The sequence below is a fragment of the Odontomachus brunneus genome, unplaced genomic scaffold (assembly GCF_010583005.1).
Source record: "Odontomachus brunneus isolate Ranch 3 - 2012 unplaced genomic scaffold, Obru_v1 Obru_scaffold_029, whole genome shotgun sequence".
NCBI lineage: Eukaryota > Metazoa > Arthropoda > Insecta > Hymenoptera > Formicidae > Odontomachus > Odontomachus brunneus.
The window spans coordinates 2,282,826-2,310,463 of NW_022639479.1; the positions used below are offsets into that span (position 1 = coordinate 2,282,826).

The window sequence follows — 27,638 nt, forward strand, 5'->3', positions numbered from 1 at the left end:
GCTAGATATTGATATTATTACAATCTGTATATCTTCGTACGTGAGTCAATTTTTCAATAACTCTTTTAATTACAACAAATAACGTATATCCGGGAAGAATATAATTATCGACCGTTTGTTTTCTCGATTAAAACATAATTTACGATAATTTGAATTATTTGAACAGATTGTCGCGTTAATTGTCTCATTTTCTTTATGCAGTTTACAGAGTTATACACCTTTCACATTTTTTGCCCCTAGAGAGATCGGGCGTCATATATTTTAAATTTCTCTTCTTGCAAGATGTATCAGCGAGTTATTGCGTAATTAACTCGGTGACGCCGCGTGTTGCGAGCTTTTTGAAATATTACAGTCGATTTTACGCCGCTGGAGACGAATAAATCCCTCCGAGGCGCTGTATGTAATTCACTTTGTGCTTTTAGGAATTCATATAAATTATCTCATTGTTCTCGCGAGACGACAAAGTGGAGTTTCAACGTGGTAATACGAGTTACACGGTAGAAGAAAGCGAATTATATCAAGCAAGTAATACAAACTATTAGCATCACGCTAATTGCGCCGACTTATCCTGTAGTGGTATGCATAAAGCGGTATGCATGCATAATGTAAGACGGGCGATGGTTTTGTTACGCGAGTGCGGATTACGATGTCAATAAAACGATCGTAAATATTTGACCGTGAGCAAATCCGCTTTTGCATAAATTTGCATTATAACCGCGACGGTATAACAAGTATGATTTGCAAACAATAGAATGAGTTATTAATATTATATCGATTGTTTTGATTACAAAGGTATGTACATATGAAACTGCACAGTGGCTAAAATTAATGTACGTATAGATAAATCAATAGATTTTGTAGTCCAGTTTTGTTGAATCTATACGACGGTGTATACATATTTGACAAATTCAAATTAATCGATACGGTGTTATATTTACGACCGTAAACAGACGTTATTTATCATGTTTGACTATCAAGTAGACTTACATGCGACACATATTACGAGCATAACAATTTTCAATATTGCGACCATTGCTGAGGAATAAGTCAGCGGACATTCGTTTAATCTCTTCTCAGTTAAGGTAAAAGTATCAATGTCTAAACACTAATAACACTAAACACTGATGTCTAACTCTTTCATTTTTATTGTTTTGTTTCTTTAAATACGAACAGTTGAACTGTTAACAGAGAAAGAATATATATAAACTTTCAGTATAGAGAGAGTATATGTACTAAATATATGTATATATATATATATATATATATATATATATATATATATATATATGTATGTATTCTACGTCAAAAGTTTAAATATTTGTATTAAAAAATCAAAACACACAACACACACAATAAGAATACCCAAGGTTAGGTATCAGCGTTATTACTAATGCCCAGACATCAATACCTTTATCTTAATAACGATATACACGTCAGACGTTCGTTAATGATGCTGTAAGAAGAGTTTTCTTCTTTTACGCGATCGGCTGTCTAACGAATCAAATTAATTATACATGTAACGAGGGTATCAAGTCGCTCGGTAAATTCGAACCGGCTCGAGCGTAAAATCTTGGGGAGTCTTGCAAGACGCAAAGTAGAAACGTATAGATTATCGTAGACGTGTGAAATCTCGGTAATCGCGCACCTATTAAGCATTCCTTGATGTGCTAGAAACGGCATCCTCTTTCCAACGTGTGGTCGTGTCCAATAAACTGTGCCAGCGATGTTGCGGGAATTATGTCGCTTGCTAAAGTTTGAAAGAGCTATGCGCGGGCAACGTGCACGCAACCGACCGCCGGGCACAAAGTGGAAACAGACGGATTACAGCAAGTAGAACGAAGCGCGATTGACGAAGCTTACTCCCGTCACTTCGTATCCGCGTCTGCAGACGCGGAACGCGTACACCCACTGGACCCGACACAGAGAAAGAGAGAGGGTGGGCGGGAGCGAGGAAGTGAGAGGATGAGCAAACGCGGGGATCGTTTGCTTACTCAAGCGGCATAAAGCGAGCACAAGCGAGCGACTGCATCTTTTTGCCGTGTCGATTTGATTCGCGGCTAATTGTATCGGATTTAACCGGACTCGATTCCGTATACTCGTACATGCTCGCGACGTTTAGCCCGTATAAAGTGAATTTTACACGCTTGCCAGTCCCCTGTTATAAGTAATTTCGATTTCTACACTAACAGGGAATGTGCGCGTTCCACATTCCGTCTTGATGAGGAGGATAAAAAGAATGAAACGTCATCATTGCGTTCCGCGTCGAAGTATCGGGGACGATCTTGTGCTGTTGGTTGCACCTCGAAGAGATTAATGGCTGCGTCTTTGAAGCTTTGTTAAATAGAAATACCTTCGAAAATGTCGAATTCCAGTACTGTTCTTACCTCCAGAATAGAAGTGAGATTTCTCTCTGTGCCGTAATTATCGGGAAAATTTTCCGGAGAACAATACTTCGGACGTGTCTTATAATACTCATGCGTAAAAATAATGTAACGTTACAAACGCATATATATATATATATATATATATATATATATATATATATATATATATAACAAACGCATACATATGTATATGTATATGTATATGTATATATACATATACATATATATATGTATGTATATATATAAATTTATCTATCTATCTATCTATTTATTTATCTAATAAAATCTATCAATTTCTCAAAATAATTGCGGAATGCAATTGCGTTAAGACAGATATATTCGAGAGAAGCTATTCTCTTGTCGGAGTAGTGGTTAATGCGTGCTCTGCGCGATGCTGTTTGACATGATGGAATATTCAAGAGAGGAATCTCTGACAGCACATCTTACGAAGTGCTTGATGCATTCCGCGATATGCGCGATCCATCTTTCGATGCTGAAAACGCACGGCTACAATGCGCGTTGCAGGATCAATCATGGTAATTGTAATAATAGAATATTTATTCTGTTATCGTAATTGCCACAAATAATATGATTAATTAACAGCGAAGGTTAGATGTAAGCATTAAAAATTTAAATCACGCGCGCGCACGCGCGAATATAAAATTGAAATAATATTTTTAACTACAATAAAGAATCTGTTTACACGAGGAAGATCGACTGTAATATGCAATTTCTCTCTGTGTCTTTTGCACATATTCCACTCTCGTATTCATTCGTTCATTCATTATCGAAGCAAATGATGCGAGAATATGACTCTGGTAAAATTTATACTCTGCGCTCTAGATTTTAAGAATTAACGTTATAACTTTATATAATATTAACATGAAAACGTCACGAATTTATTTTGGCGTAAATAATAAATTGGTAAAGTGTAAATTGCTCGTTTAACTTAATGAAATCAATGCATTTTGCGGCAGTTTCAAATATCCAATTACAGTTAAGAATTCTGAGGCGCCTCGAAACTCGCGTTCAAGGGTCGATACAGAATTTTAATCAAAGGAATCTTTTTCTTTCTCTCTCTCGTTCTCGTGATGGTATTATGTAGGTTAACTCAGTCTAATGGTACTCAAAATTTTCTTTCATGCAAGTGAAATATTAAGTTACTGTCAACTTCGACTAATCGATGAAGGTCCGTTTTAACAAACATCTCAGGAAATTTTTTTCGTTTCCGTGGAGGAAAGCTAAACGCGACTTTTATAAATATAAAAATTGCCAGCGAACGCGTCTCGTTGCATTTAATGGTCGCTTAAAGTACACAGTTTCGAATTTCCAAGTACGTGGATTCTAAGCAGACCAGGTGAGTCTGTGCAGGGTTAATTGCTAGCTTGCATGACGTGCATGTCGGCGACGCAATTGACACTAGTGTGTCACGTTGTTACGAGCGGACAGCAGTCTCTGTTTTCCGAGGCAAATAGAGTAACACGACGTACAGGCTTTATTAATGAAATAGCCTCGGTTCCGCTTCTCTCTCTCTCTCTTGCCCCTTCTTCTCTCCTCGTACAATTAACAATCCATTTTTGGCACGCACTCGACGACTCGAATCTTGATATTTCTCGCAATGTGATTTTTAATGATTCATTCTTCATCGTTATTTGGCTTCTTTGTCTAGCGAAAAATGTTTCTCGCCGGGAATTCAGCGACTTAAAAAAGAACGCACATCACAAGAAGATATATGATAATATTAACGTATAATTGAATCAGCGTCTATATTAATTAAAAGCCTCGTCAGGACGTAATGCGAGAGATCTTATTCCCTTTATCTTATTCTATTAATTTTTATTACGTCCCTCGGGGCGAGAAATAAAAACCGTCATTAAAAGCTGATGCTTTTCAGCCCTGACGCTATTATTATTTATGGCGTTCTACAACGGAATAGCGCGTTCATTTTGAGATAATTTACGTCCGTCGTCATTTAGGCGTCAAGTGCATTCGCCCGTGGTGTAATTATCATCGCTGCATTTCGTCACAGTCGCGTTGACTCCATTTCGACCGTTTGCCGAGGAAACATATAGTCATACAGTCAACGTGGCATTCATTAAGAAAATAATACCGCGGTGCTTTGAGCACGGAGGTGCAAACACGTATACCGTAATCCGACTCGGCATCTTGATGTTTGTCAGTCATATGAGACAAATAATTCGTTGTATATTATTTACTTTTCCGGAGCATCTTTAAAGAAGGAGATTGTATAAACGTGCAATTTGTATATTACAATTAAATGATGTTACTATACAATTAAATGATGTTACTATACAATAAAATGATGAACAAAAGAAAAGAATATCATATAATTTTTTTTCGATTTATTTAAGACTATTCTGCCGCCGCGGAAGTCTTGATTGATGATATTAGAAGCGAGGAAATGCATGTCCAAAATTCTTTTCAAGTATGTCGAAATAAAAAGATATATCCAAACAATGACACTTGTAATCGATTAAGCATACTCCAGAATACTCCGAAAACTTTTATTGTACTTTAATAATCAATAAATGATCGTAAAATTAATATAACAAAGTTATGAAAAAAATAGCTTCAAAAGGAAGGTTGTATGTCGCATTAATTTTACGATTATTTATCGAATGTCAAAGCAAGAATATCTTAGAGGTGTGCTTAATTTTTTGGATATATCTTTTTATTTCGACGTATTTTACAAGAATTTTTGGCATGCATTTCCTCGCTCTCCTGACGTCATAAATCAAGATGATCGCGGCGAGGTGCCAGGAGCTTTAGGCGCGTATCTTAAAATAACTCTGCCGTTGTAAAATCAATTCTCTATTGGCAATGAGGAACGCGACAGTCCGAGTTATAACTGTGTACAGACAGTACAACAATAAATATAGATAAGAAAGAATAAAAATAAACATCACCGTGCTGCGTGGCAGCCTGTTTAATGCATTTGCGAACTTCACGGCGTTGTAAACTCTACACATCGTCTATTCGCGACTTCGCATCGTACGTAAAAGATATTTTAAGCTGTCTGAGCCAAATCATTAAAAAACAATATATAGTAATTATTTGCTAATTATTTGCTTTTTTTGCTGCAGGAAGTAATTTTTTTGCTATAGCCGTAAAATAGATATAAGCGGCTAGATAGCTTAATATATTAACTATCTAAATCTACCCGTTTGTAATTTATTTTTGCCTGTAGCTAAAAATTTTCTTTAAATGGTATTTCTAAAAGTGGCTAGATAATATTAAGTTATTTGCAACAAAAAAGCAAATAATTAGCAAGTAATTACCGTGTATTGCTTTTTGTGTTCTGATGATTTGGCTCACAAGTAAACCTACACTCCAATTTCTTTCTAATTCGGCACGATTGTGGAAGTTCAAACAATATTTAGGTCATATTTTTTCATTTTGGCTTATTTTGAGTTTCACGGGCAGTTTATAGCTTTTTGATTTTTTCACTCTTATCATCAACAAGTGCAACAAAAATGCATAAGAAATAAAATTGAATACAACATATAGGTATTTTTGGTTTGCTGATTATGAATATGAAGTTAAATGTGTAAATTATTTGTATAAATAATAAAATGTTTAAACAAAATATGTAAAAAATTGAAAAAAAAATTATTTATACAAATAACTTGTCGGTTTGGCCAGGATTCGAACCATTTTTTTACTAATTTGGCATAGATTTCAAATATTTCGGTTGGAATCTCGGCTAAAGAAATTTAGTGGTTCGTGTTTTCGCTATACTGATTTTGTTAAAATTTTAATTAAAATTGCCAGCTTTCTCTCTCTTTCTCTCTCTCGGCTTGGCCGAGATTCAAACCATTTTTAACTAATTTAGCACAAATTTGAAATATTTTGGTTAGAATCCCCGATAAAGAAATTTATAATACTTCGTGTCTATACCGATCTTGTTAAAATTATTTAACTATATCTTGTATTCAATTTTACTTCTTATGCATTTTTATTGTACTTAATGATAGGAATGAGAACATTTAAAAGCTATAAACTGCCCGTGAAACTCAAAGTGGACCAAAATAAAAAAATATGACCTAAATATTTTTTGTACTTCTACATTTATGCCAAATTAGAAAGAAATTGGAATGTATCTTTTGGATAGGTTTGTTCTTATCAGACAGTTTAAGAGATCTGCGCGAAACACATTCGCGTCGCAACGTTCGTCGGCAGCTTCGACTACCTTCGCGAGCTGCGCCGTAATTTTTTCGCGAAACGTAAATTGGCACCTTCGCCACGCTGATTCTCGTTTCCGCGAGTCTCTTCTGAGAAAGTGAAAAGAGATGTTTGCCCGAGTACGCGGCCGGGTCTTTCGGCACGACCGTAAAACTCGTCAGTGGATGGTGATCCCGGCTAAAGATAAACCGAGTTACTTACCTATGGCCTATGTACGTCAACCATCCCTTTCGCGGTACCGACGCGCGCTATGTGCATTTCGATCGTACACATAGGGGCGCCATAGGAGAGCTTATATACGTCACTCGAACGTTCCCTATGTGCTCCGCCGCGCATGCACATCGACGTAAGTTTGTCAAGCTGCGCGTAGTTGTTTTGCAAGCTCGAGGGGCTTCCGGATTGAATCCGTGTACGAAGGGGGCAGAGAGAGAGAGAGAGAGAGAGAGAGAGAGAGAGAGAGAGGGGGAGGCAGGCAGGCGAGAGGGCTTTTAACTCCCGGCATCACGAAGAACGACCTCGAGCAACGCACTGAATTAATATACGGTTCAGCTGTCTCTGATATTTCCTCGAGCAAAGTCGATAACTCCTGACGTCTCTTCGCCGTCCGCGCAACGCGTTTCCAGAGGTAATGCGATTATTTGCGTGGAGATATGCGGGGGCGAGAGGGGAGAAGGGATGAGGAAACAATTTTCTTGATGCGTATCCTCGCGGTTGACACGTCGCGATCGATGCATTTGCCTCGGAGCGATAGCGTGTAATTTGTATCTTTGCTGTAGCTTTGTCGAGTGCAGGTAATACTGAGACTGATCGTCGACAGCTGATCGAGCTCTTCCTTTCGTGTCGTTAAATCGAAACCGAGTAATTAGTCCCGTCTTCGTTCGCTCGGGGAAATCAGTCTTCGCACGTGTGTCTCGAGATTGGCGATCGCAGATCGAAACGAATACTTGCATGTTTACGCACGGGACGTAATTATTTCGCGAAAGAATCTGCCGCTAATTCGTATCAATAATTCTTCGTACGAATTAATAATTAGTAGTTTCGCGCGCTGCTTCCTCGTTGTTGCGTTCTACCGACAGCCATTTTTACGATAGACACTGAAGCCAGGAATAATTCAACGTTGTCGACGGCAAACACTCGCGTTTGCATCTGCCGCCGTAACGTGTATTTCGCGAATAAGGAGCAGCAGTTGACATTTCAGTGCTGCATCCGCGTTATGCGCGGATGCGACGCAATTTCGAAGTACGCGCGCTTCCGACAAGTTCATAATTTATGCGTCCCGTACAGAGCGTATGTCAAAAGCTGCGCACTTTCTTTTGATCATTCGACATTCCGTGTTGTTAAGTGAAGGGCAAATGTAGAGCGAGAACATTCAGATATTCGATCAAATCTCATGCCAATCAGCGCTGTTAAAACTCTCCATGTTGTCTCTACGATGACAGAATTTTAATTTGACATTTGATTGTCGAAAAAGATTTGAAAGTTAACTTTCTCTTCGTTTCTCAAATAGAAAAACTTCTAAGAAAAACTGGGCTCCAAGCCAGAGTAGATATCAATAGTTAGATATCGGTGTTATTAGTGTTCTGGAATTGGTACTTTTACCCTATTTACCGAACATTTTTCTTCTATCTCTCTTCACATAAACTTCTTCCTTTCTTCTGCCATAGTGAAAAATTATACGGGGAGAGAAGGAGAAAAGTTTGCGTATTAAAATTTAATTATTATAACACATACAAACACCAAGAATAGAAATGCTCGCTGCTGAAGCCACCGCTGCTACTTTATCTTTCATCGCGCTGCGAAATGCGGCGAAATAGCTAGCACGGCCGCAATGAAACCGAGCACAGCGGCGGAATGGAGTAATCGTCCAGACCTCCGTGTAGCTGCTCATGCCGACGCGTCGCGCATTTTTTCCGCTTTCCTACCATGGAACATTGTAAACTCTGTCGGTGCAGCGACGGCGGTGCAGTTCAAGGGTAAACCGGTGCGATTGCGGGGTAATGTCCTCGCTAATTACCGAAACATCGCCGGCGAAACCGCCCTCGCGGTGTGTTTTCGTTTTCCCCCCTTCGCTTTCGCAACGGAGAAAGAGGAAGAGGACGAGCGAGAGAGAGAGAAAGAGAGTAAGAGAGAGAGAGAGCGCTCTAGGGTGAAAGCGTCGCACGCTATAGCGGTCCGCTAATTTACCGTTACAAATGGAACGCCGGCGGAATTATTCCGCGGTTATTTACGACGTGCGCCGCACCATTGTGGGCGGTATTCAGAGAGACGGCGCGAAGTTAAGCCCCTTCCTATCGCCTTTGACGCGGGGACGATAATAAAAAGCGCAGCTTTCGCGCGATCGATACGCGGACCGCGTTTGTCTAAACCCCTGGGGAATTACGCGGCGCTTCAAAGGGAGCTCTTGCGATCCTTTCGCTTTATTTAACAACTTCGCGCGAAGGCAGCGACGACGACGACGGCGGCGGTGGCGATGGGAGGATTCCCCGAGCTGAAACTCCGACCTACGTATTTCAAATTTCGAATAAGAGAATATCGGTTGTCGTTCTATTTTGTACGATAGATGAGGACGTCGCGCGAATCGTGAAAGAAAACGACCGAAATAGACTTGTTTTAAGCTCGTATTTATAGTCGTTATTTGAGACTTGTCTCATACGAAATACTCAGATTTGAATTTAGACCTGTGATCTTATATCTGGGTTCCTGGATTAAATTATATGATATATGTGACATTGTGTCGTCATAGTTGTCACTTTAAACTTGTCACTTGTAAGATAATCAATTAAATATGAATTTCCAATTAGATCTGTGGATTGTAGTTGTATAATATGACACATGTACATTATATCTGTAATTGCGAATCAATTGAAAAATTCACATCTAACTTTAAATTCAGACCTTGAGACAAGAAGCCCTAAACTTGTGATCGTGAATGAACTTAAAAATTTGAATCGGATTATAATTCAGGTCGCAAGATTAATGACATATTAATGACGCATTATCAGCCTTAGTGATGTTATTAATGTGACGTTATCGTGTTTGCTGGGAATTCAAATCTGAAAGTCTCGCCACTGAGAAAGAAATATTTGATATTTGTAACTGTAGTCACATAGAGAAATAATTGTTATAAATTATGGTCAAGGAAATTATTTTTTAATTAAATTCTACCATTCTCTACTATAACCACCATTTTCGCATTAGAGCAACCAAAAAATATGGCTAGAGTCAGAAATAACTATAATTTTAGTTAGATTAACTATTTTTTTCTTTCAGTGAAGTTCATATTGATAGATTTGAGTTTAGACATAAGTTTTTTAGTTGCATCGCGATGACAAATGTAATGTCGCATATACTATATAATTCGAATAAAAAGCTCAAATCTAACTCTGAATTTATATCCGAATATTTCACGTGAGACAAATTTTAAGCAATGACATTAAAACGGACCTGAAACAACTTTTAAATAACGGCTACAAGCTACGATAATACAGTGGAATTTGAACGCGGGATCTATCGATACTATCGTCTCTGAGGAAGTCTTATGACGATCATTATAATTTCGGTTAAAAACGCGACCACTCGGAGCTTCACTTCTTACTTACACTTTGGAACGGGTTGCACGACGGGTGAGTGCTGAAGCTCGTAGTCGAGTCGCTTTTTCAAAGCGACGGGCACGCCGGCGCTATTTGGAAACTCAGGGAAAGCCACCTCCGCGCTTTATTAAACGCTCCTTTGGTAACGGCGAAAAACTAGGGCGATGCACTGCTGAAGTACAGTTCGAGAGCGATCGTGGATATTTCGTACTCTCAGTACACTTCCCATTTCTGCTCCATTGTGAGGCGGCTCGCATGAGAGTTTTTTTATTCCGGTCGAGTACTCGCTGCACCATGGAATCAATTTCGGACATATCCCTTCCCGCTCGTCTGGCATATTGTTTTCGTTATTGTTCTCGTGGCAAATATGTCAGAAAAAAAGCGACATATTTGTGCCGAAAGTTTTTTTTTGCGGCTGAGGATTTTGATTCTATTAGTGACAGGTAGACATGCACGCGTGTCTGTCTCTAAATTCTGATTGATTTCGAGGAAGAATATAGAAATGCGGAAACTGGTATGGGAAAAACCGCGCTCTTTCCAGAGAGTTATTTCAACGCGCGAAGATCTCATCGCGTAAGTAAATGGCGCAACGACGCATCGTGAAAAATAGCATTGAATCCACGTAAGTCTCTCTCTCTCCCTCTTTGTCTTTACGTTCGAATGAAGTCTGAAATGCTATTACCTTTTGGAGTATAAACACGGAGCACCTTTGCAAATTTCTACGACGGGATAAGAACGTATTTACGTAATGCGGCGCGCGAAGAAAAGCGGCGGAATAGTTTCGCATAATAGTGGCGTTCCTAGCTATTTCTCCGTTATACGGAGCGACATCGTCAGCCCTATTTTTTGCGCGTTCACGTTCATTTTAATTCACCTGATACCCGGCGTGATAGTAATGCACTGCCCGTTAAATAATTCTCAATTGTGTATAATTCACGAGTTTCGGCTGTTCGCGCAACAGGTAAAGGTTGAATATTATATTCGAGAACTTTTCCTTGATACTGCATCCCGTAGAAATTCGCAGATCTCATTTGAGTTAAATTTCATGCTGTGGTGTTCCATAAATCTTAAAGGGATAAAGTTTGCTCGCGGATGTACAGAGTGTGTGTGTGTGTGTGTATGTTCCGAAAGAGTAAGCAGTCACGATTCACGGCACTGTTCTTGTACAAATTCAACAAGTGAACAAATTCGCGAGTCGGAAAGCTGTCACAACCGTTGGTACGATTGACCTGCCAAGTATCCTTCGAAATTGCAATAACGAAGGAGACTTCTTCTCAAATTGAACGCGAGTAAATTTCATTCCATCGCCGTTGATGGTCCGAATTCGACGCGCGCGCTCGCGACTTTCCCCACCACGGTTATTTGTCTTTTGTAAAGTACAGACTGCAGATGCTATTGCAGCTGGCCAACTTTGGGAATATTTTTGTTTCCGTCGTAACTTATCACGCGAGTGCGAAGACTACGAATATTCTCACATTTGACGTTAAGCGTTCTTCTTCTTCCGAAGTGGGTTTGTTATTCTAGGAAATTACAAGATGTTACGACTCACACGTGGGCGAACATTTTCGCCCTTTTGTATTTAACAGCCAGTAGGGTTGGATGTTGATTTTTCGCGGTAGAGCCAATAATGTTTGAATTTTCGCGACGAGGAAGAAGCAACTAGCGAGCGCACGCACACATGACGCACAGCTGTTGTTGTTAAAGAAAATTCCCTCTTCCGTTTTCGCGCGCGTGACAAATAATTTCGAAGAATACTTTCCCATAAATAATTCGCTAAGTAACCTCGAGCGAGGCGACGTTTCTCAGCAGAATTTACGAACTTTGTAGTATCAGATACCGATAATTTCCCGCGGAACGAATGAGCGAACTTCCGTTCTGTCGCTCGACCAAGTTCGACATAATTGGTAAGGGGTTGCAGCGCAGGTGTGGGTCTGAGAAAAAAGAGTCGGCCACTGTCACGGCTCTGAGGACGCGAACGGCATGAAAAGAGGCAATCTTTCGGATGATTGGCGTTTATTAGCTGTCCCGCGGACATGCGAACGGATACGCTCGAAACAAGGGACGCCGATGCGCCATTGCAACGTTGCAACTTGATGCAAGGGGATGGGTGCGACGGCATCGGTACCACCCCGGGGGGTGGTTGTTAAGCGGCTTGAAAAACTGCCTGATTTTCCATCACTCTCTCTCTTTCTCTCTCTTTCTCTCTTGTGTTCGTCTGGTCGTTCTTTCTCTCTCACTGCTTCTCTTTGCAAGAGAAACTTTTTCCTCATCGCCGTTGCGCAGTATGCGTTCCTTCATCCCTTTCGCGTACAACGTCCGCGAACAATTCGTGAGATGGGAAAAAAACGCTAGTTAGGGAAGCGGGTAAAATCGGTTGCGCTGATCGACGCGTCGTGTCTGCGCCGGATCCGTTTCTACGGGCAGCTTGTCGAATATTGTGGAATCAAACTGCGTCGATGTGACGACTGCTGGATACATGTGCATTCCAGGAATATCGGGTATAACGTTACATGTAAAGGCATCATCGTTCAGATCGGATAGCGTCGAATATTTTGCTACAAACTCGCGGTACAAATTCTACGGAGAATTATTTGAGTTTGGTTTGACGAAATTCTTCTCCGATTGTATAATCACGCGAAGGAAAGTAATATACAGTCGAGTGCGTACACCTCAAGTACACGCTCGCCCTATTTCTAAAAGAAAACACGTTTGTCCTTAAGCATTCACGAGCCGATATGAATATCTGGGCAGAGTGTCAATCAAGGCAAGAGGGTGTAACAATTTTCGGTAAAAGGAAAGTTACGGTACTTTGATTCATTTGGTTTATACATACAATCAGTTGATTAAGTGTAGCAACACTTTTCCTCGATGAGTTTTGCTATGCATTCCGCATCCACCAGAAAAACGTATCTCATGAGAATTACTAAAAATTCTCCTATTGAGTATGCGATGTGTTACTTGATCAACTGATTATATTTGCTTGGTCTGTACATCTTACAGTACATTGACACTTTACGATACATTAAGGTAGCAAATCATTACAAAAATGCTAGTTTAATTCGTTTCAAACATCACAGTTCACCGCGAGCTGATTTAAAACCGAATATATCCGAAAAAACTGCGACACGGCATAACTTCTTCTTTGTCGCTAATTAGATCTTCCCTTCATAAAATGCTTTGTCCAGATATTTATGCGTCGATACGCAGAATAAATGGAAATGGAGGTGGGCGATATGCGAATTGCGAGATTAATATACGATAATTCGAGGATGAGCATATAAGACGAAATAAGACTTGGATTGCTCTTATCGCGGATTACGCGCAGTAAGCGGGTTAAGGTCGGAGAAGGGTTAAGCTTCCCGTGGACATTCGCAAGCTAGCAGGTGGACGCGTCCGGTCCTTCGCGAAGGGACGTGACGGCCTCGGGGCACGGCGATGTGCGACAAGAGCGGCGGGATTACGACGGGTATCGGGTGCCAAACTGTCCCCCAAGTTTTGCCGCGTCCGAAAGGAAATTCGATCTTCGTATATGCCGCGTCGGGCGTCCCTTCCTGGGGCCGTCGCCGGTCGCGACATCCACTTAACTGGATTTCCGTTCGCTGAGTTTAGCGAAGATTAGCAATTCGACGCCCCGATAAGAGAGGGTCGTCGTCGTCGTCGTCGCCGCACAGAACGGGGCAGTTCGCGCGCTACGGGCTTGCTCGTACACGATTACTCGCGCAGACTTTCCCGAGATTACAGGACGTCTACGGCGCCTATAGGATATATTCTGATAATTGAGGGTGACTCTCGGGATCGACGCATCCATCAAATTCCTTGTAGGTCTGTTTGGCGAGTGGTCAAGCGTATTTAATTGAAAGACGTGGCGCTGTCACATCGTGACAGCGCATGTGCTGGTGGTATGTGCGCGCTGGTAGCTGAAATGATGAAGTTTCAAGATCTCGCGTTAACTCGGATACGTGGTGTAGACACACAACCTGTTTTATTGATATTTTAACATTGTAAATGGAAGTGACGTATGATTGGATTAACAAAATGTCTGAAACATAAACGAGCCAGCGAATTCCGGTTGAAGGTTGAATAGAATTCTGTTCAAATTAATTAGAAATCTGTCGTTAACTTGAATGGAATTCTGATAACCTCGATCGGAATTTCTAATTCGTTTCATCAAAAATTTGGTTAATCCAACTAAATTTTTTCTTTGTGAGAAGGAAGAGTAAGAAATAATAATATAAAATTCTGTCAATCGAGCATAACTTAAATAGTTATTCTTAAAATCAGCATCGCCGGTAATAATGACATCTAATCTAGATGATAATTTCTTGTAAATAATAGGACAATATTCCATAATATGTAAAGAGTAGTTTATTTATATACTCGATTTTTAAATCGTGTATATGTTTAACTATGTGTGTGCATTTATAGATTACAATTTTCTGTATCGTTTTAGATGTATTCTGCACTTATCTAGAACATTTTCTAATATACTATAATAGGAGTTTCGTGTATAAGTAAATATTGGCGCGGAATATGTTGGGAAGTACTATTACGAGTTACTTTATAATTAAATAACCGCGTTCTCCTCACAGCTGCTACATTATTCGTAACTTCGTCATCTCGCTGACGGCCGCGGAATTTAATTCAATTCTTGAATTACTATTTTATGGAACCGCCTGTGTGGCATTATCACCACGTAAGAACGCCGAGATAGCGGCCGGTAATCCGCGCATTCGGAATCAATGAAGTAAATGGAGATTTAAAGGCGCACCCCGCAGGGAAGTGTCTCTGAAAAACTACAAGAACTCTCTCGATTACGCCAGATCGATCGTATCATATCGGGATAGCGCTCGATGGAGAAGTTTCTCCAGCCCCTTAATCGCGTGTCATCGCCGACCTTTCGTCTTCAACGTTGCGTGTACGTACAGCCGAAGAAGCGCGCTGATAAATCGAGTTACCGTAGAATTGAATTTCCACGTCGAGTCTGTCGATATCGAAAATAATATGAAAAGAGCACGTTCGAAAAATGAGCTCGCCGCGCGGAATCCATAATCCCGTTCGATCGATACTTTGGCCGGTTTTGAAGGTACGCGCGCGCGCGCAAAATAATTTGTAATCGAGCCACGACACGAATATATTACAGATTTCAACGTCGATAGTGCGCGAAATGTCACAGTTGGTAAATAAATAGGCGAGCGAAAACAGGCCTCCTTCGTGAAAATCATGATTTATCCGTAGTTTTACATTGCGTGACCGTTACACAGCATGTTCCTTACTCCTCTACTTTGACGTAGAACGTTCCAAAGATTAATTTGCAATTAAAACTCCCGATACCTAGGTGATGCGGAAAATCACTTAAAAAACAATCACCATATATATTTATATTGATATATAGAACAAATAATTGTTTTCGTTAAAGGCTAAGATTTTGAGAAAATGTACATTTTCTTACTCGAAAAGTATTGTACATTAGAATAAGTAAATATATTATTAGTATACCCACCGAATATATATATATATATATATTTTCTTATTTCTTACATTTTTTTCTCTCAGCATATAAATATCATAGCGTTAAATTGTCGATTGCTGAAAAATGTTGCTGCATTTATGATTAACTATGTATATTTGTTCATCTTATAAACTTGCGCTACATCTTGTGTTGTGTAGCATATTTGTTTTCGACATAAATTCGATATCGCAAGTTGCACGTTTGACGAGGAGAGCAGTGCTGAAATATTTGTTCCGTAATAGATGCTTTCCATTAGTGCGACATGTTTCTGTAAATATAAGCATTTCAGTTACGGGCTAAGAAGGATTCGCCCGGAGCTGTGTATTTTTCATCGCGTTTGGTTTATCTCGTAAATACGCTGTTCCCGCAGAACTTCGTAATCGGAATGTAAACGGAACTGCTGGTGGTAATAACGGATTTCGCGCGCAACAACATGTTACCTTAGTGCATAAACGATCACCTAACGAATTTTGCAAGATTGCTAGAGAGAGAAAGAGAAAGTTAGAGTTAGAGTGAAAAAAAAGAGAGAGAAAGAGAGAGAAAGAGAGCGATTCGTTTAAAGTTTGTATTCTTTTTGTTACTTTAACAGGGAAAACACTAGGATCGCGATAATGAATAATATTCTTCGTAATGACCAATATATATCAAATTTAGTCAATTGTTATATCAAGAAACGAAATTTTAGAATTGAAGCATAAATCACACCCGAACATGACTAATTATCAGGCAGACGGTGAAAAATCTCACCACGATACAAATTCACGGGGTAATAAGCGTGGAATCATGTCAATACCCGTCGTTTATCTTGATGTCAAATCGGAACGACGCATCAATCGGAGTGTTAAAAATATCCCGGGCGCGAGATGGGTTCTCTCTTCCGAAAATTCGCCATTTATATCTAGATTTCACGTTAAGGGATGCATTACATTTATCGGGTGCACGCGTTTCTCATTAAGCTCGTTCGTGGCGCATAAAACGTTCCGCGAGTACGGATATTGCGGGCGTATTACTAAAATTTGATTTGAATCTTGACACGGTCGGTTCTTTTTTTACGTCGGCTTTTAAAGCCGAAGGGGACGGAGCCATGGTAATTGTCGGGTTTACTTCCATCGGGCGGTGGTGACGCCCGATGCGGTGGGTCGATCTCACCTGGTGGTCGTTCGGCACGTATTACGAATCATGTCCGGAACGCTTTCGGAAAACGCGAGCAATTCGCGCGTATGCGCGAGCGAGCCGGTGTGCGCGCACACGAAAACAGATCGACGACGTGAGTACGACCGCTCTGCCGATCGTACATAACGAATTTTATACGACACACGCCGGGAATCGCGGACTATCCGACGTCGGTACATAAAACGGCAAACGCGCCGTAAATCGCACACCTCGCGGCAAATAACCGTCCGTCTTTCTGAAAACAAGAAAAAAGAAATCAGAAAGCCAGTTCGGGAACAATTTTACGTCACTGTCGGGTCGGCCGTGACGTAACGGCCGTTTTCTCATGTCGCCTCTCTCACGGATCGGACGCCGAAGGTAATTGCTGTTTATCGTCGACCCACTTGCAGCTGTAGGTCGAAAAGTTGCCGAGTGGGTCGTCTTGAAGAAGCTCGAGTCCGGCGGGAGACGATAACGAACCGCGCGGAAAGACGCGGACGGTATGCAACGGGTCCTGCTCAAACCGTTAAACAGGCGGCCACGGTAGTTAGCCTGGTGCTGCGCGATGAATGTCAGGTGCAGCCAGTGCGCCTGGCGTCGTGGCATGTGGAAACGTACGTCGCTAACACAGCCCCGGGAAATCGCGCCGCTTCTGCGCGTTCTATTGTCGTCGAGAAGTTGTTCCCAAGACGAGAGTCGGGCGTGCTGTTGAACTGGAGACTCTCTCCCTAACGACGTTCGCGAAACAACATTTCCGATTCTAATCGATCTTTCGCCCTGGATTTCAGCGGTTATAATCCGCGCGGGATTACAGCAATTACGCGAGAGCAGATTGTATCGCGAGTGTGCGAAGAGTAAGTTCCATATCAATAATCGTTATTTGAAACTTTTCTCACGTGTGATACTCAGATTTGAATTTAGAATTGGATCGCGATTACAGATATGATTTCACGTATATCACAAGATTCAATTGAAAAACTCAGATCCAACACTAAAGTTCGTATTGATAGTTATTGCTAGAAACTTAGCTCAGGTGAGGTGGTCAGATTTGAATGTAAAGTTAGTTTCTTGGTTGAGAATTGCGATTACAAGTGTAATGTTTTATATATTATACGGTTAAAAAAGATCAAATCTAAACGCCATATCTAACTCTAAAAGCCATATTAATAATTGTCACTTGAAACTTGTCTCATGTAAGATACTTAAATTTTTATTCAAAGTTAAATCCAACATTTTCAGTTGAATTATATGATATATGTGATATTACTCTGTAGTTGTGTTTTAATTGAAAAACTTTCATCTAACTCTGAACTCAGATCTGAGTATCTCACTTGAAAGGAATTTCATGTAACGACTATTAATACGGGCCTAAATTCAGAGTAATTCACGTGAGATAAGCTTTAAGTGACGACTGTTAATACGGACCTAAATTCAGATCTGTATAACTTACGTGAAACAACCTTCAAATAATAACTATTATAATACGGGTCTAAATTTTGACCTGAATATCTCACTTGGGACAACTTTGTAATAATAGAACTATTAATACGGGTCTAAGAACTAACGATTATTGTTGATCTGCTCTTCGACGAAACACCAAATATTTCAGTATCGTGTTATCTCTCTTGTCGAAGATTTCTAACCGCGATTTTTAAACAAAATGCTGCGGCATGTACGATTCAACTTAATGTAGCACACGGTTGTTATTTTGAATTTGTTTTACAAATTTGACTTGTATTGAAAGAGAGCAATGGCCGCGTCTGTACATGACTAGACGCCTGAACGGATGTCGGACAAGTTTCTTAAGTGCAGTTGCGCATGTTATTGACGTCAAACGGGCCTCGAGATTAATTAATTAAGTATGTGTAGTTAATTAACGTGAGGCTTATTAATGGAGCACGTAATCGCGCGGTGGAAATTTGGCGGTGCTTATTGGAGCGTGCAACTTTCTTAGCAAATTAATGGCAAAACTGACGAATTGCGAGATACGTCTAATGCTCCTTGACGTGAGCTCCCTTCGGTTGAAATATCGTGTGATGAGATGTCTTTAATGCCTTTCCCTACGACAGTTCCATTGTTAAAGTCAAACAATACTATACTGCTGCGATGACTCCACAAAGTTGGAGTTTCTTTTGTCATGTGTATAATCCAAAATTCTCACTAATGAATCTTCGGAGGCCTTTGTAATGTTTATCAGTGACGACCTTCTATATTTCTCGACCAGTCAAAATTTACGGCCGTCGTAATACCGAGACTTACAAATATCAAACGAAAGGTTCTAAAACAGTGTTAGCGGGATGCCACGAAATACCGCGCGCTTGTCAAGTCACTGGAAACAAGGCGGTTACTTGACATACAACACACGTCGCGAGCAACAGACAGATGTTGCAACGGAATTAGAGTCGGCATTGTCAGGATGAAAGGTAGCGTTAGCCACATATCCGCTTAAAATCGCTCTCTTTCGCGTCGCAGTTCAAATCCTTCTCGAACTGTAATCTCATTTCGACAATTACATCATACCTGTCATCTGCAAGAACGCCCGCTATTTCTGACATTACTTCGTGACATTTTGTTCTAATATTTATTCTCGTCGAGCCATGTCGCCTACGACTGAATCTTAAGTAACAATCATCGTGAATTTCGTGAATTCGCTCGCCGCAATGTGACGACAGTCTCAAAGGACTCAAGTCTGGAGACTGTCGATTCTTTCGCACGCCGGACTTGGCGCGACGTAATTTCTTCAGCCCTCATAGAAATCGAAGAACGCCGGCATCTCTCCCTCGAGTTAGCTGCAGATTAGCGGTCGGTTTTTTGCCCGCAGCTCCGGTGGCCGTGGGATTATTAGGAGAGAAAAGAATATATCCCGGCTACCACCAGCGCTCGGTCATCCATCGCGTCCGAAGCGAAGCTTACGGCCGACAAAGAGCTTATATCAGAGGCTTTCTCTCGCCTGGGCTGACTCAGCCGAAAGTTCAAGTGCTATCTCGGGTTTAAGGCTAATACTCCTGACGCGGATCAGCTGTTGAAAAACTGACGTGTGCGTACGTCTCTGCTTATGAACAGCGGACGTGTATCCCGCTCTCGGGCGTTTCAAGACAACAGCTCGGCTATATGATATTTCTACTCATCGTACATACAGCTCTCGCTGCGAGGGACGTTGCTTTACCTCATTGCGTGTTCTCGACTGCGTATGAAATTATTGAGAAAACCTCCAGATGAGAACACCAATTTCCGAACATGCATTTGATTCTGAACGTTCTTATCGTTTTGGTCTTCAGATACAAATATTTAAACTTTTTTAATTTTTAATATAGCAAATGTGTATATATTCAATATATGTACATATATTTTATGTTGAAAGTTTAAATATTCATGTTTAAAGATGAAAACAACAAGAATCCCTAGATTAAGTACGTGTCCAGGAATTGCTACTTTAACATTACGCGTTAGTACGCCGTGACTAGACTCGAAGAACTCGAGAGGATGTTAAATGCTCGTTAGAGGATATTTGTAGGTGATAGAGTCGGGAATCTCTTCGAGTCTCGACTGTCGAGTCGCGTTTGAATCTCAACTACCGTCGGAACGCTCGTTATCAAATACCGTTATCATCAAATTTCACTGCGGCATTGAGAAACATGTCCTCAAGTCGAACGTGATTATTTTCGTGGTTATATCCGGGATGATTAAATATAATCGTAATTTACTGTTTCTGAAAAATTACACGTCAAGATTACAGAAGGCCGACGTTGATCCTCTTGGAAGGACGACAAGAGCGCTTATTGCACAAAACGCTTTAGCTCCTCGTTAAAAGTACTGACGTAACGTAAAATTGAATTTGAAAGTTGCTTCCATCTTGCCACGGTGGTCGCACCAAAGGAATTTTAAGCGAAATTTGTTAAGCGATGTTTTCAAGTTGCTAGACTTCAATTATGATTTAATATAATTGCCGCGTGTACGCAGCAAGAGGAATTCGATGCATCAGTCGTGACATTTCCGCGATATTCTCTGCGTTTAGGGGAAGTGTGCCCGTTCTCGGAAGGGATTATCCCTCGAAAAACTGCGCATCAAGTGTGTCCAGTTACGTAGGGTCGACGGTAATCCGCTTGAAAAGACTACAAGAACCTGACGTCCAATATTTTAGCTCACCGCTTAGAGCATCCACACGACGTTAAATTGAGTTTGTAAATTATATCTAACGCGAAATATGTACAGAAAGTCTTTGCAAGCCTATCCCTCAATCGCGCGTATGGTTATTGCGCGAAAAGGAGAAAAAGAAGAGAAGAGAGCGAAAAACCGGACTAGTAATTCTACTTTGCATTTTCCACAAAATATGCCGTTGTTTCCAATGTTTAATTTTATAATTGAGAAAAGTGGAAAAAAAATACCGAAGACGATATTATAGTGAACAATATATCTACGTATTGTGACAAAATTATGAATAATAATTACAACGGACAGACCGGACGTCTGCGTTATATTTGAGAATAACTGGCAAATGTTTTGAGTTTCGAAAATTTACGTTGCATAATATATACATTTTGTAGGCGCAATTGTAATTTTAATTTTACATCTGCTTTTGCACTCGTTTATTACATTTCGTTGCTGAATTTCTCCAAGGTACGTGTACAAATTAACGTATGTGAATTACGAGTACGCGAAAGCACGTACATAATAAGTTTACGGTCGGAAGTATTACGTGGAGTAACTGGTATCAAAGGCGAGGATATGGACTCTCTTTCTCGTTCGGCTTTTGAGACGCTTCCACTAGAAATTGCGGAAATTAATGTCCGGTTTTGCCGTTTTGTCTCACGTGCTTTCTCAATTATCACACGTACAATAACACAGTGCAGCGCGCGTTATGATTTCCGCAAAGGGCTTGGTACACTGTACGATCTTAATAGCTCACCGTGAAGGATCACACACGCGAAGCTGGTCGCAGAGAGCTGTCTTTTATCCTTATTATGAGAGAAAGGAGTCCTTATTTTTGAAAAATACAGTTTGAAAGTACCAGTTCCTGGCCATGTGTCTAATCCTGGACATTCTTGTTGTTTTGATCTTTAACCCTTATAGTGCTGAACAAAATGATATATCATTGTTAGAAACATTTTCGAAAAGTGCCAACTTTATTTCGTAATATAATATGTTTTTTTTTAAATTAGGTAAATATCATTCTTACTTTTATTTTTATATTTTTTTTCTCAAACCCTATCAAACTACATCAATTTGATCCGGTATTTTACGCTTAGGTACATTTTGTATTATAAATATTATAATTTTAGTCTCTAATAAATTTCAGATATCAGTTTTAAATAAATGTCAACTTTAAAAGCATATTTCCTTTATTATAGCATATTAATCTCTATTGGTATTTAAATAGTTTTTTATAAATAACTTTTTATAAGAATATATTTTAGAATGTTTTATAGCAATACTACTCGTGTTATTTATGTGGAAATTTTTATATAACTTTGGCATATTTCTGTCTTTAGTTTTGTCAATATTACGACTCGTTTCTCGGTACATATGCTGCAATTTTCAATCAAGTTGTAGGAAGTATTAGTAACGGAGAACAAAACATTTCTTTTCTTTTTCTTGATTGTCATAGAATATGCGGGAACTGTTCGCATTTAGTGTAAGACGTTGCACGATATTTTATATTTTAATGGAATTTATTCCCGACGTTATCGCGCTTCACATCGATATTTCTCACACACACACACACACATATACCTACACATATCTCATTTAAACGATATCACACTTAGACATTTTACATATCCGAAATCCGAATGCCGTATCGCACGCGAATCTGGTCAGGAACGGACCAAGGTCACATCGCGACGAATAAAGAGCTTCGATGGCTTCGCGTGATTTTTATATTACCGCCTCGCAGCTTGCGGGAGGAATTCGTTGCAGACGATACTTCTTCGCTGGAAACTAGGCCGACGGGTCGATATTTTTAACGAGAAAATCCGACAAGTTTCCGTGAAATGCAATGGTTTTAGCCAGGGCTGGCCGCTAATGAGAATTTTGCCGAAAGTTTAATTGGCTCTATCATAATTTTGTACGACGCGATCAAGTCGCGGTTTAATCAAGCCGCGCTTCATTACCGCAAGATTCATGCCTGCATTCGTCTTTCTGGATTTACTCTCGCCTTTCGGATTCATTATCTATAGGTGGTGACGGTGGCGCCGTTGTCACTGCCAATTAACCCGTGGCTTCGTTTTGCCAAAAATTTCCGTCGCTTTTTAGTTACAATTACAACGGTCGTTACTTATACTATTCGTATTTTTCGTTAACTCTTTACAGGGAAAATTTTATTGTAAAAATTACTATATAGGACTTTGTATCCGAGGAATAGATCGATATTCTTCACTAATTCATTATCCTTTGCTTTCACATATACTACTTACATATTTTAAAGTCTGAAATATACTATTAAAACACTTGCTATGTTTCTAGCAAAACTTGCTATATTCTTAGTAAGACAGACTTTACTTATATTATTTATTTTTCTAGATTATTAAAAGTATAATAAAATTGAAAAGAATTTATATGAAAGAAGAAACTAATATTTTCTCCGTGTTATTATTCTACAAGATGCGATATTCTCAGTATATTCTCAGTCCTGCAGTATTTCATATTATTGCCTTATATTATTCGCGCCATTTTGTAATTGCTAATTTATAGATAAATAAATTTTTGGATGGATTCATATTTTGACTTTCTTCTTATTTGCTTTCCACAAAGCGTAAACGTGAATACACGAACGATTTTGTGGGAAAATATCATACACTACGAATCGTTATGCCAACACTATCGGTTTGCATAATTGCAATATCCGATACTAGCGACGATTAAAAAATTAAATCTTTGGGCTCATGGCGAACATATTGATTTTTGTCCAATCGGCAAATGGAAATATTCTGTAGGGTGCTTATCCGTAAGCGGCTTTCCCCGCGATTCTAAAAACAGAACGTGCAGTAGATGGAAGCAAGATAAACCGGTATCTTTATTGTGGCCGCGTAGCATCCATGAGGAGGCATTGTTTCCGTGGTTTCTCTATTGGAAAGTAATTGCGAGAATAGTACGATTATCGCTTCGCATAGAGAGGCGTACTACATACCGCGTACATATTCTAAGGGCTTTCGGTTTACGGGCAACGGAAATATGGCGCGTTCTTATTGATCGTACCCAGGCGGCTCGGATAATTTCGAGTTGACGTAAAATATTGCTTGCGAAATATCATTTCTCTCTGTGGTATACTATGGTATACTATCGCTACTATGATGCATGTAGCGCTGACATCACAAAATACGCGTATATACTTGCAATATTTCATATATATTCGTAATTCAATGTATTTAGTTAATCTATAATTTAATATATATATATATATATATATATATATATATATATATATATATATATATATATATTTATAACAAGAGAAAAAGGTCGCAGTATGTTTTATTTTATACCAGTATTTTATATAGGAATTATATAGTTTTATATAGGAATAAAAAAGCGAAAAACATATTGAACTCGAAAATAGCGTTATTTTTGTATTCTTTTTAGCTAGAACGTAAAATAAATACACTACAGATGAAAAATATACACGCGGTTGTATTGGAGTCGTATGATAAAATGCTGTTTTATGAAAGATACTTATATATAGTAATACAAAATATCTCGATTGATCTTATATCCGATAGTCTATTAAAGACACATAAAATTAAGTCAAAAGCAAAATTGAGATAAATTAGCTTTATATAGTCGAGGCTGTTTGAATGAAATTACTTCGAAAATATGCAGATTTGCAAAGATAGAATTTAACGCATATTATTGCCTGCTTTGTTTCTCTTTCGAATGCATACATCAGGTTACGGTCTTCCCGAATAAAAATTTATACACAAAAAGCGGATGTAAAATTTCGCAGAAGTGCTGTGCCCAGTGCTGTGTCCAGTGCTATGTAATTAAAAAATTACACAGCCCAAAAAACTGTTTATGTGATTTGCAACTTGATAAATGTCGGAATGAACGAACAATTCATTTAGTAAAAAATGTACTTTTAACTAAAGAATCTCATAATTCTGCTCTACAGGCGGTATTATCTGTAAATATCGTCTCCCGGAAGGATTGTAATTTTTAGATTAAACATTAAGAAGTTGAAGTGTTACAATTAGATATCGTATGATTAAATATCGAGGCAATGTAATTCGCAGTAGTTATCGGCCGTGACGAGAGAAGCGCGTCTTTGAATGAAATAAATGGCGCCATTGATCAAAATTGAGCGAATCGATGCTTCAAGCGTAAAAATTTGATCGTGGGCAAGTGACATATTCCTAGAACGCGGGAAACGAACGAGCAAGAATAATGGAGGAGCTCGTTCGTCGCGGGTTGTCGATCACGGATTACAGCTCGATGCACGATGCGCGGGTTCGCGGAGTTTTTGGCGCGTTTTCCCGCGGCGAAACGAACTTTCCTTGTCCTCGATCCTGAATGATGCGGCGAAGTTTTCGGGCAGCTGGATGGACGGATGAACTGGGCGCGGGAGAAAGAAATTCGAAGCCGCAAAAGGAACCGCGAGTCAGTTCCAAGACTGTATCCTTTTCACGTAAAGCACGCAGTCTTAATTTATTCAAACCTTTGAGTAATTAAACCCAGCGCACTGCATGTCCGTCTCGATCTCTATCCCCTTTAATCTATTTCAGCTCGCCCTATCTGGGAAGTTCGTTTGTAAAATTGAACACGATCAAAAGAAGAGAAAAAAGAAACGGCAGACGAAGAAAAGCGCGACTAACAACAAAAGTCGTACAGTTCTTTTTGTCTTAAAAAGAGCGTGTTGTCTCATTGTTGTTTGTTTTCCGCGATGCCGATTAGATATCTTGATCTTCATTGCAACCTCGATCAGTTGCTTACTTCGCGACGGTTATTACGAGTGGATATCATCGCGTAAATTATGCATTTGAACAGTTTGAACGTTAAGAGGGAATTAAATGCTATAAAGTAAAGCATAAAGTTAATATTATGATACAGAGAATGTTAAATGAACGAATGGACAATATAACGGGAATCTCGAGCGCGTCTCGCCGACTGAAGGTCGCACTACTTCGCGGGAACAATAACATTCATACATACAATAACACACATACTATACATGTGTACGCAACTTCCGAGTGATTACAATCTTCGACGCGAAGGTATACGGATCGAGAAACGTCGCGCGCAATTCCCGATTTTTCCGAATTGATCGAAGCATGTGTGTGAGTTGAGATTTTTATCCCACTTTTGATTCAAATTTAACGTCTGTTTTGATACTCTGAAATCTAAATGAATCTCTTTTAATTTCATTTGATCTACTAACTTTGCTGGAAGCTCCTTTTTAGAACTTACAAATGGCATTTTGTGCATTGAGAGAAAAATATAGTTGTCTTTGGCGTCAACTATACTCTTTTACTATACTCTTTTGTGATTTTAACCACAAAAATAGTTAGAAAAACTATTATTTTAGTAAGTGTTATTAGAAAAATGGGTCTTCTAATTATTTTTTTTTTGTTAAAATCACAAAAAAGTATAGTTGACGCCGAAAGTAACTATATTTTTCTCTCAGTGTGGATTATGCCATTTAGAGGCGCTAAGTAAGACTTTAGTTTCTATGTATACTAAACATATATCGATCTTTTTGATGTTAGAAAGTAATTAAAAAGTTAAAAGTAGGGCTAAAATTGAGAGAGGGAGGGGGAGAGAGAGAGAGAGAGAGAGAGAGAGAGAGAGAGAGAGAGAGAGAGAGACTTGGGACGTTACATTATTTTGCGAGTGTGATCATCGTGTTAGGATTATTTTGAGCAGCATCCTGAAATACTAAGTGTGACTACTATTCTCCTTTTTCGTTAGTTACTAAGAGAAAAACGTGCAATTTCGAACCCCCGTATTACTGGTATGTTCACATCTTTTCATATAACTAATCAAGAAAGTTTCTTTTTGTTTTAGAACTTGCGGTCACACGATGGGTGCGGTTCCCGGGGGTGTAGTTTCTGTGGACGCGGATGCCGTACCGGAGGACCCGGTTCGGGTCGAGCAGGGTTGGCTCGAAGGTAGGTTTGCAGACTCCCCGGTACTCTTGTATTTGATGCTTTGCGATCGATAACTGCGACATCATCGTCGGAGTAAAGCTGATCGAGTCGCAACGAACGCAAAGAATTAACAAACTCGTATATCCGCGCATATTTTTCTCGTTGTGCCATTAATTCGTATCTAATCTGCAAAACTATACTTTTTTGTTCCAGATCTGTAGCGGAACACGGCTAGCTCTGAGTTCCTGGTTTTTCGGTGAGTCAGACAAATGAGAATGAAAAACGAACGGTGGTGAATATAAGATGGTGGGCGTTTGTAGAGTCTCGTCGAAATCAATGCAATTTACTTAGCTCGTAGCTTTTTGCACGTCGACTTTCGCATGTACTTGTTCATGTCATTCACCAAGATACACTGCTTGCGATAATCAGGGGATTACCTCTTTAAATGCTCGTATTATGCAACGGATATTTTAATCTCATTGAATATTTTTTTTATTGAAATATATCTAGTCTCCGTATTTCCTTTTAATGTTTCAAATTTTGACAAGCTTGTTTATGCAGGGTGTTATTGAAAAGTGAATCGAACAAATTTACAGATTTGTAGTATACGCATTAAACTGAATAGAAAGAAATGCTCAGTCAACATAGACCTATAACATTAAAGATTTCTTATTTAATTTAGTACATACTACAAATTTGTGTGTAAAGTTTTAAATCACCTTCC

The 27,638-nt window shown here is 39.5% G+C and overlaps 1 protein-coding gene across 2 annotated transcripts in view; it reads right to left on the bottom strand.

Annotated features, from left to right (window-relative positions):
- LOC116843047 (zwei Ig domain protein zig-8) overlaps positions 1–27,638 on the bottom strand; it is a 339,129-nt gene that overhangs the window by 18,478 nt on the left and 293,013 nt on the right. The window lies entirely within an intron of this gene.